General features: G+C 34.0%; 1 pseudogene; it reads left to right on the top strand.

Annotated features, from left to right (window-relative positions):
- Positions 1-333: 333 nt before the first annotated feature.
- On the top strand, positions 334-5,181 carry LOC120085381 (annotated as a pseudogene).
- Positions 5,182-10,871: the final 5,690 nt, after the last annotated feature.

Consider the following 10,871-nt stretch of genomic DNA (forward strand, 5'->3'; position numbering starts at 1 on the left):
TTGATATACAGATGGGCTCTCTTCATTGGTTAGAGCAATATTTCTTTGAACAACCTTCCGACCGATTGGAGCTTCTGAAAGATAGTGATGTGGTCTTTCTATTTGATGACTAGTTAATGGCGTGGCATGCTTTGAAGACACGCTGCCAGTGTCGACTTGACAATTCATCCTAACAAGATCAACCTATTTATTATCTGTACCTTTTACCTCCCAATTAACTTTTTCATTTTCAATTTTTATTAAACTAAAACGTTGTCAAATTATAGAGGAGTGATGTGAGAAAGACCTTTTGTCCTTTTCTTCCAATTGCTTTCTTGTTTTTCTAAGATTCTCCCAAATAATTTCGTTCCAATGACAAATTGGGTGCCTTCACGTTCTTACAATTCTTGCCGTTTCCCACTCCCACTGCCCAGAGACAGAGAAACCCTTACTTCTCTTCATTTCTTTTCAAGATGCCCACCACCCCGATCAAAATCTTCCTCCATCTCCCTGTTTTGTTGCTTGTTCTTTTTCCGGTCGCCGATGCCGCCCTAGGGTCTTACCGGAGGGTAAAATCTCTGCCGGGATTTTCAGGTCCTCTTCCTTTCGAACTGGAAACAGGGTGAGTTTTTAAATTCTTCCCCTTTCGCTTGAGTTTAATTCTGAAACAAAAAAAAAAAAAAATGGGTTGATCAGATACGTAGGAGTGGGGAATTCAGAGGAATTCAAGCTGTTTTATTACTTTATCAATTCCGATTCAAATCCCAAAACCGATCCTCTCATTCTTTGGCTCACTGGAGGCCCTCGTTGCTCTGCTTTCTCTGGACTTGCCTTTGAAGCTGGTAATTAACTCTGTTTATTCCTCAAAATTCCACAAGTCATATCTCCAAGCTTTTAAATAACTTTACCCATTATATCTTTATTTAAAGGTCCTATAAGTTTTAAAGGACAAGTGTATAATGGAAGCCTACCTCAACCAATGTTCAACCCTTACTCATGGACAAAGGTTCACAAATCCTCTGTAACTTAGCTTTTGTCTTGCTTCATTCTCTTAGTCTAACCTTATTATGGTGATTATGACTTCTAGAAATCAAGTATTATATTTCTAGATTTGCCTGTGGGTACTGGATTTTCATATGCTACAACTTCAGAAATTCCCAAACCAGGAGATTTTAGTCAAATTCATCACGCTACTCAATTCTTAAGAAAGGTATATACATTAGATGTGAAATCAACTTCTGAGTTCAAGTTAACTCTGCTAAAAAGATGTTATAAATGGGATGCATTCTAGCTAGCTTCCTTATATTTATTGAAATTTGCAGTGGTTGGTTGATCATCCAGAATTTATATCAAATCCATTCTATGTGGCCGGAAATTCATATTCTGGTATGATTGTTCCAGTTGTTGCTCAAAAAATTGTAGAAGGTATATTTTTTTAAAATTATTTTAAACAACAAAACTACAGTAAAATATCACAATCTATCACACTTACATATTTTGCTATTATTTATAAATATTCTAATTAATTTTTTTATGTTTAAAAACAGCCATTTCCTTTATTATTAACCTAACTTATGATGATTAAATGAAATGAAGGGCTATTCCTAATTTATTCAATGTCACAGGAAATAAACATATACTTCCATTTATAAATTTTCAGGTCTGTCATTATAATGCTTTTTGTTTGAATTGGCATTATAATGTATCAAATGAAGCATACTAACTTGTTTTTCTTTGTTTATTTCTTCTCTTTTTCCTACTAGGGATACATATTGGGCAATCCTATCACTAGTGCTCCTTATTTGAATAAAAATTTTCAAATTCCTTTTGCTCATAACATGGCTCTCATCTCTAATGAATTGTTTGAGGTAATGTGAAGTATGTGGAAGGAATAAAATATTCAAAAAAAATAAAATAAAATAATTAGAGAGACTATACAAATTGATTTGAGTGCTTAACCCTAAGTAATTTGTTTTACAGTCCTTGAAAACAAGTTGTCAAGAAGAATATGTGAACATTGATCCAAATAATGTGGAGTGCTTAAGACATTATGATACGTTTGAAAAGGTCTTTAACAATACTTTTATAATATATGATTAATGTTATTTAGGTCCCGTTTGATAATCATTTTGTTTTTGAAAATTAAGCTTATGGACACTACTTTTACCTTCAAATTTCTCTTCCGTTGTTATCTACTCTTCACCAATAGTTTAAAAAATCAAATCAAATTTTGAGAACAAAAAAAGAAGCTTTCAAAAAGTTGTTTTTGTTTTTAGAATTTGGCTAAGAATTCAACTATTGTAATTAATTAGTATAAGAAATGTGGATGAAATAAACTTAATTTTCAAAAATAAAAACAAAAAACCAAATGATCATCAAACGGGACATTAAGTTTCAATTTTTTTTTCGAAAATGATTGTATATTATAACTTTGTGTTTGTTTTGTTTTCTATCCCTAGTGTACTTCAAAAGTTCGACCTGGATTTATTATAGGCCCCAATGTCCGTCCTTAATGCAACCAGATATACTTGATCGTAGATCACTCTATAGCATGTCTCTTGATCCAAAATGCCCTGTAATCTTTTATCCTTATCATAAAATATATGTTATATTTCATTCCTTTTATATTTTTGTATATTTTATTGAATAATCATGTTGGTTATGTAGGAATACGAATACTTACTTGCTTACTATTGGATTAACAATGACCAAGTTCGAAAATCACTTCATATACACGAGGTAACTGACCATCATTAAAACATACAATACATTCAAATGGATGTCAAATGATTAACTACCATCATTTTCTTTTAATGACGGTTTAAGGAAAATTTGTTGCAATATAAAGAAGATGTTCAAATTTTGGAAATAAAGTTTCAATTTATACCCCTTGACTTTGGATGATGTATCAATCTGAATCCTAACCTAATAATTGTATCAATTTAAACCCTGAACTTTGGGAGTTATATGAATTTATACTCAAAATTAATAATTCTATTAATTTAGACCTTGAACTTTTATAAATGTTTCAATTTAAACCCTGAATTTTTATAATTATATCAATGAAAATACTTCATTATGTTTTATTTAGATATATTTATGCAAATTCAGGGTTTAAATTGGTATATTTACGAAAGCTCAAGATTTAAATTGATACAATTATGAAAGTTTAGGATTTAAATTGATATAATCATTAGTTTGGGATTTAAATTGATGTAACTCCCAAAGTTCAAGGTTAAAATTGATACAACTCCTAAAATTTAGGATTTAATTTGATACAATTCTTAGTTTAGAGTTTGGATTGATACAAGTCCCAAACTTTAGGAGCATAAATTGATATTTACCCTAAAGTTTATTTCACCCATTTTTTAACAGGGAAGCATTGGAGAATGGGTGAGATGTAAGGACAATGGATATTATGATTATGAGCTTAGTAGTGTTTTTCCTTATCACGTAAACCTTAGCTCTAAAGGTTATCGGTCGTTAATCTATAGGTAATGTCCAATTCTATGTTAAATGACTAGTTAGTTGCAAGAATTTCTACATCCTGATTAATTTTTTTTTTAATGTTTCAAATATAGTGGAGATCATGATATGAAAGTGCCGAATATACAAACTCAAGCATGGATCAAATCTTTAAATTATTCCATTGTTGATGATTGGAGGCCATGGTTCATTGAGGATCAAGTAGTCGGGTAACTATTTTATTTGTACTACAAGGTATATGTATGAATTCAATAATACTTGAGAGTGATTTTTATCTTCTTTTTAAACAGATTCACGAGAAGCTATGCAAATAAGATGACATTTGCAACTATAAAAGTAAGGAAACAATTGATGAGGTGAATAAGGAAGGTCTCGTTCGGTAATCATTTGATTTTTTGTTTTTCAAAATTAAGCATATTTTTTTCTCAAATTCTAACAATTGTTTTCATCTTTCTAGAGTAAAACAGTTGAATTTTTAGCCAAAATTTTAAAACATAAACAAGTTTTTAATAACTACTTTTTCTAAGTTTTCAAAACTTGACTTGGTTCTTGAAAACATTAGATAATTAAGCAAGAAATTTAGAGGTGTGGAAGACGTGTTGTTTGTTGGCTTAATGTTCAAAAACAAAAATGAAAAAGTCAAATGATTATCGAAGAGAGTTTAAGTTTTTCATATAATAAAGTCATCCTATTGATTATGGTTTTTTTTTTTTAATATGAAAATTTCAGGGTGGTGGGCATACACCACAATACACACGAAAAGAATGTAGCGTACTATTTAACAGATGGATATTAGGAGAATCCTTATAAAAGAGGTATCTTCATGCGGAGGATGTTTGTATTATTCTTCATTTTAGCTTTTACTCATGGGGTTCAGAAATCAGTTGTGGCTTCTTCTATTTCAAGAGAAAGGCATGCTCTTTCTCATCATTAATAAGCTTTTGCATCTAGGTCATGTTATTTATGGTGAAGAAAACGTAATTAATGAATAATAATCTAGAAGATTTGTCATATTAATGAGCACTGAAAGGTGATTGTTCCAATTGTGTTTGAAGATTATGTGTGACTAACTAGTCGATACCTTTATCATTACCATTACTTGTTGGGCTGAAGACCCTTCACAAGTCCCAAATACTCAAGATCACCGTTGAAGAGATGAAGAAATGGCTCAGGACAATTCTGCCAAATCCTCGATACTCGGAACTCAATGCTCGACTGCTTGTTACTTGATCCTCGATCAGAATTCTCTTCGTCTGACTAGTCTTTGTTAAATCATCGATGCAACTCGATGAAAACTCGATGACTGGACCCTTCTTTGTTTGACTGGTCTCTGTTAAGTTAATACTCGATTATACTTGACGGTTCTTGAACGATGCTCGATGCAACTTGAAGGTGAAAACGATGTATTCAGACCTACTCGATAGCGATGAATCAATGCACGATTGACTCGATGATTTGATTACTCAATGCGAATTGAAATGTAAACGATTGGCGCGCGATATGCAGGAAAGAATTACTCGATTGAACAATAAAGATAAGGGAAGAAGAAAGAGACACAGTGTTTACGTGGTTCGACAAGAATGCCTACATCCACAGGAAGATCTGAAATCTTTTACTTAATGAAGATTGTTTACAGATTTGTTGTTTACAGGAAACTAAGAAAATGATGATAACTCTCTATATTTGAATTCAAAATAAGTGGTATTTATAAGGATATACCAGTTGACCGTTACATGTTAGTTATAAACAAACAAAAATCTGAGGTATTTGAGTTAAAGCTTCTTCAAATTTTTCACCTTGACTCCAATGCCTTGCAATCTTCATGATCTTCTTGATTTTGACCGGTTTAACTATCCTGTGTCTGGAAGCACAAAACCAATATGTTTTAAACATTTAAACAATTTAAGCTTTGTAATAAGTTTTGTTAACATATCAGCTGCATTGTCAGAAGTATGGACTTTTAAAATTTCTATCTCCCTTGTCTCAATTTTATCTCTAATGAAGTGATATTTGATATCAATGTGCTTTGTTCTAGTATGGAATTGTGGATTTTGGGACAAATGGATAGCACTTTGGTTATCACACTAGAGTTTTACAACTGTTTGATCTATTCAAAGTCTTTCAGCTGTCCTTGAGCCACAAAGCCTCTTTAATTGCTTCAGTTAGAGCCATATATTCAGCTTCAGTTGTAAATAAGACTACTATAGGTTGTAGTGATGCTTTCCAACTTATTAGATTAGGACCAAAAAGGAAAAAATATCCTGTTAAGGACCGCTTTTTGTCCAAATCACCAGCATAGTCAGCATCAACATATCCATAAAGCTCTAGTTTTGGTTCAGCTGACCTTTAATAGACTAACTTAGAGTTTTTAAACCAAACTAGATACCTTAGGATCCATTTAGTAGCCTCCTAGTGTCTTTTACTAGGATTAGACAAATATCTACTAACTAAGCTAGTTGAATATGAGAGATCAGGTCTAGTGGAAATCATTAAATACATTAGGCTTTCGACAACTTGACTATAGGGTATGACAACCATCTGTTTTTGGTGTTCTTGATCAGAATCCTTAGGAGAGTTAGCGGAGGAAAGCTTAAAGTGTTGGGCAATGGGTAAACTCAGGTTTGGCATCATTCATGTTGAACCTTTTATGGATTTTCTCACAATAGTTGGACTGACTGATGCTTAGAATAGACTCCTCTTTGTTCCTATGGATCTCTATTCCTAGGACCTTGCTTGCTTCTCCTAAGTCCTTCATATCAAACTCTCTTTTTAAGAGGTTTTTAACATGGGTTAGATCTTCCTTGGACCTACGTGCCAACAACATGTCATCTACATATATGAGTAGGTAAACTTTGTCCTTGTAAGAACTTGTGTTTACATAAGCACATATGTCAAATGAGCTTCTTTTGAACCCAATGCTAGAGATATAGTCATCGAATCTCTTATACCAGCATCTAGATGACTATTTTAACCCATATATAGACTTATTGAGTAAGCTAAAGAGACTTTATTTTCCTTTAAATTCAAATCTTTTAGGTTGCGTCATATAGATTGTCTCCTCTAGATGTCCATGAAGAAAGGCAGTTTTGACATCTAGTTGATACAATTCTAGATTATTTTGAGCAACTAAGGATAAAAGAAATCTTATTGAAGTCTGTTTTACAACAGGAGAGAAAATCTCAGCATAGTTTATTCCTTCCCTTTGAGTGAATCCCTTTGCAACCAATCTAACTTTAAACCTAGGCTTTTGATCACAGAATTGATAGAACACAAGACATACGCAACGAAATAAGTATCTAATTACACTGTACTTACTTTTAATTAAAAGGAAAATAGCATGCAAATGAAGGAAAAAATAGTAAATTAATAATTACCTTTGAAGCTACCGAAACACTTTTATTCACTGAATCTCGACCCGAACACTTCCGGACCACCACTAGAGCTGATCTACTATCCTCTGGACTCAGAACTGGGTTGTGGGACCTGATGGATGAAGAACCCGAGAGAGAGAAAGAAATGGAAAAATAAGATGGAATTTTGGGTTAGGTTTGGGTTTTGAATTTTGCTCCAAAGTAGTGATTTTTCCAGCCCAAATTTAGAAAACAATTTTTGCAAAAAGGCAAAAGTTTTTAATCCAAATTCAAAGCCCATATTTATAGAAAAGAGCCATGCAAAAATTGCATGAAATCAATTCATAAAAACCCAACACCTAGAATCCACTATCTAAGAGGGCTTAATTTCTGCACTATAAGCCAACACCTAGCCCACTATTTTGTTAGTGGAATTATCCAACAAAAGTTTGGATTTTCTCACTAACTTTAGTCAAAGGGCAAAATAATCATTTTGTCAAAATCAAACTTGGACCTAAAAGTCAACATTTTGACTTTTTATGATTTTTTCCGTGTTGACAAATTTTGACCTCCCGAGCATGAATCCGCATTCATTTTCTCGAAATTCAAATCATATTTGAATATAAGGTCGATCAAAATTTGACTTTTCAAAGTCAAAAGTTAACTCTTTGACTTTTTACATCTTTGACAATTTCTGAGCTTCCGAATATGAACGTATTCATATTTTTAATATTTAAATCACATTTATATATTAAAGCTGTATCTCTAAATTGAAAATCGACTACTATATCACATATACTTGTCAGTTTCTCTCTCTCTTCACCTAATTCAAATCATTCTATCATACTGTTCTAAGTTTATTCCATATGAGCTAGTAGTGGAACCTAATGGACTTATAGATCATGGGCTCCAACGATTCAAGATTAGCTGGCTAACTCTTTAGACGGAGCTAATCAACATTCGTTAACTCAAGGGTCATTCCACTATGTCCTGTAGTTGCATTCTCCTCACTATAGATATATTTGTGTCTATATGATATAACCATAATTAGTAAGGTAATCTTTCACAGGTTGTTCGTAATCTCAACTGGGTCATAAAAACCGTTTTACCCCTAAGACTACATCTTGTTCCTTAAGTTCCACTGATCCTCTAATGAACAATTGGTTTAAGGTCCAACCTATAAACCGAACCCCTCTCAAGCCAATGAGAAGGTGGGGCCCCTTGTTCAAGACATGGATTCAGTACTAAAGGGAACAACCTATCTACTATCCCTATAACGGATAGGAGTGAATTCCGTCTTGCACCCTATGTTCCCAGCTATCCACCTGATCTTACCCCTGAAATAGGAGGCTTATTGGGCCAGCGATAATGAGCTGCCCTCACCTATGCAGATCTAAGGATAATTCCGAGTGAACAGGAGTTCATAGTTAGCTCAGGATTAAGATTAAGTTACTTAGATCATCAATTAACGAAATAGTCAAATTTATACATTAAACGACATTTAGAACGTAAAAAGTGACTATTTCATGGTTCAGTCTTATGTAAACTCTTTACATAAGATGCCCCCATTTTCATGTCTCCACATGAACGGTTTAGGATCACATCATTTGTATTAACTACAAAATGGGCCGCATCCATAGTGTCCCCAGAATAAGGCGCCAAACCTTATTCATATACTATAGACCATTTTGGCTATATATTTGAACTTAATCCACATTTATGTTACTACATAAAGTTCAAACTTAAACTTAATAGCCTCGGAACCTTAGTTTATTGAATTCATGAATATGGAATTTAAATTTACTAAAGATTTTCAATAACAACTTTATTGAACAAGAATATGATATTACAAATTATGAGTTTTAGGGCATAAAATCCAACAAACTCCCACTTGGACTAAAACTCCTAGTAGGATTAAACGATGCTGAATTTAAATGTGAGAAATTAATATTACATATAAGTACAATAAATATATGAATACAATAAACTAAGGCATTCACGCCCAACAAAATATCCCATTTTTCCTAGTTTAGAAACACCGTAGACCTAAACTCTGTAGGTAACCCTAAAAAACTTTAGCCGTGAGGGTTTTTGAAAAAGGATCAGCAATGTTTTGTCAGGAGGTATCTGGGTCACTACAACGTCACCACGGTGTATGATTTCTCGGATAAGGTGGTACTTGCGTTCGATGTGCTTTCCCTGTTTATGGCTTCGAGGTTCTTTTGAATTTGCAACTGCACCGCTGTTGTCACAATACAAGGTGATGGGTAGATGCATATTTGAAACAACTTCCAAATCTGTCAAGAATTTCCTCAGCCATACTGCTTCCTTTGCTGCTTCACATGCAGCTACGTATCCAGCTTCCATTGTGGAGTCCGCAATACAGTTTTGCTACACACTTCTCTACACTACTGCTCCTCCATTCAGAATGAACACTGATCCCGATGTAGATTTTCTTGCATCTTTATCGATTTGAAAATCAGAGTCAGTGTATTAAGTAAGGATCAAATCCTTAGTACCATACATGAGCATGTAGTTCCTCGTTCTCCTAAGATACTTGAGGATATTCTTAACGGCAATCCAATGATCATATCCGGGATTGGACTGATATCTACTGACTATCTCTACTGCGTAGCATATGTCAGGTCTAGTACATAACATTGCATATATCAGGCTCCTTACTGTGGAAGCATAGGGAATGCTTCTCATATCCTCAACCTCTTGCGGTGTCTTAGGACATTGATCCTTTGACAAATGAATTTCATATCTGTAAGGTAATAGACCTCTTTTAGAATTCTGCATCTTATACCTAGATAACATTTTGTCTATATAAGTTGCTTGAGACATGGCTAGTGTTCTGTTCTTGCGGTTTCGAATAATCTAAATCCCGAGAACATACTACACATTTCCCAAATCTTTCATTTTGAACTGCGTTGCTAGCCATTTCTTGATGTAAGTTAGGTAACCTACTTCATTCCTAATGAGTAGAATATCGTCAACATATAAAACTGAGAATGCTATAGTTGAATTGACGATCTTCTTGTAAATACAAGGCTCGTTAACATTCTGTTGAAAGCCATAAGATTTGATTGTTGTATCAAATCTTATATTCCAATATCTAGAAGCTTGTTTCAACCCATAAATGGATTTTTGAAGCTTACAAACCTTTTGTTCTTGACCCTGTGCCTCTGGTTGAGCCATATAGATGCTCTCCTCAAGATCGCCGTTTAAAAAGGCTGTCTTGACATCCATCTGCCAAATTTCATGTCATAAAAGGTGGCAAAGGATAAGAGTATTCTAATCGACTTAAGCATGGCAACGAGAGAGAAAGTTTCTTCATAGTTCACTCCCTCTCTTTAGGTATAACCCTTTGCCACAAGTCGAGCCTTAAAAGTCTGTACTTTACCGGCTTGGTCTCGTTTTCTCTTGTAGATACACTTACAACCAATTGGTTTTACATCATTTGGTTGATCTATAAGTTCCCAGACAGAATTGAAGTACATAGACTCCATTTCGAGGTTCATGGCTTTGACCTACTGATCACGGTCCACATCTTTCATCGCCTGTTTATAGGTCAATGGATCCTCTATGTTGTCATCAAGTATGACGACTTGTGTTTCTGTTAAACCCAAGTAACGGTCAGGCTGATGAAAAACTCTACCACTACGTCGAGGCATTCTCAACTCTTGAGAAGGATGTGACTGACCAGATGAACTAGTTTTATCTGCTACTTTAGTAGATGAACTAGCTCTATTTGTAGCATCTTTGGAAATTTCATTCAATACTAACCTACTGCGAGGTTGATGACTTCTTATGTGGTCTTCCTTTAAGAATGTGGCATTTATCGATACAAATACCTTATTCTCTTGAGGATCGTAAAATAAACCATCTTTTGTTTCTTTTGGATAACCTACAAATAGGCATAGTTTTGAACGACGTTCCAATTTTTTAGGATTTTGCACCAACACGTGTGTCGGGTATCCCTAAATCCTAAAGTGACGTAAACTGCCTTTACGCTCTTTCCATAGCTCATAAGTGTTTTTGAAACACTTTTAG

The sequence above is a fragment of the Benincasa hispida genome, chromosome 9 (assembly GCF_009727055.1).
Source record: "Benincasa hispida cultivar B227 chromosome 9, ASM972705v1, whole genome shotgun sequence".
Classification (NCBI taxonomy): domain Eukaryota; kingdom Viridiplantae; phylum Streptophyta; class Magnoliopsida; order Cucurbitales; family Cucurbitaceae; genus Benincasa; species Benincasa hispida.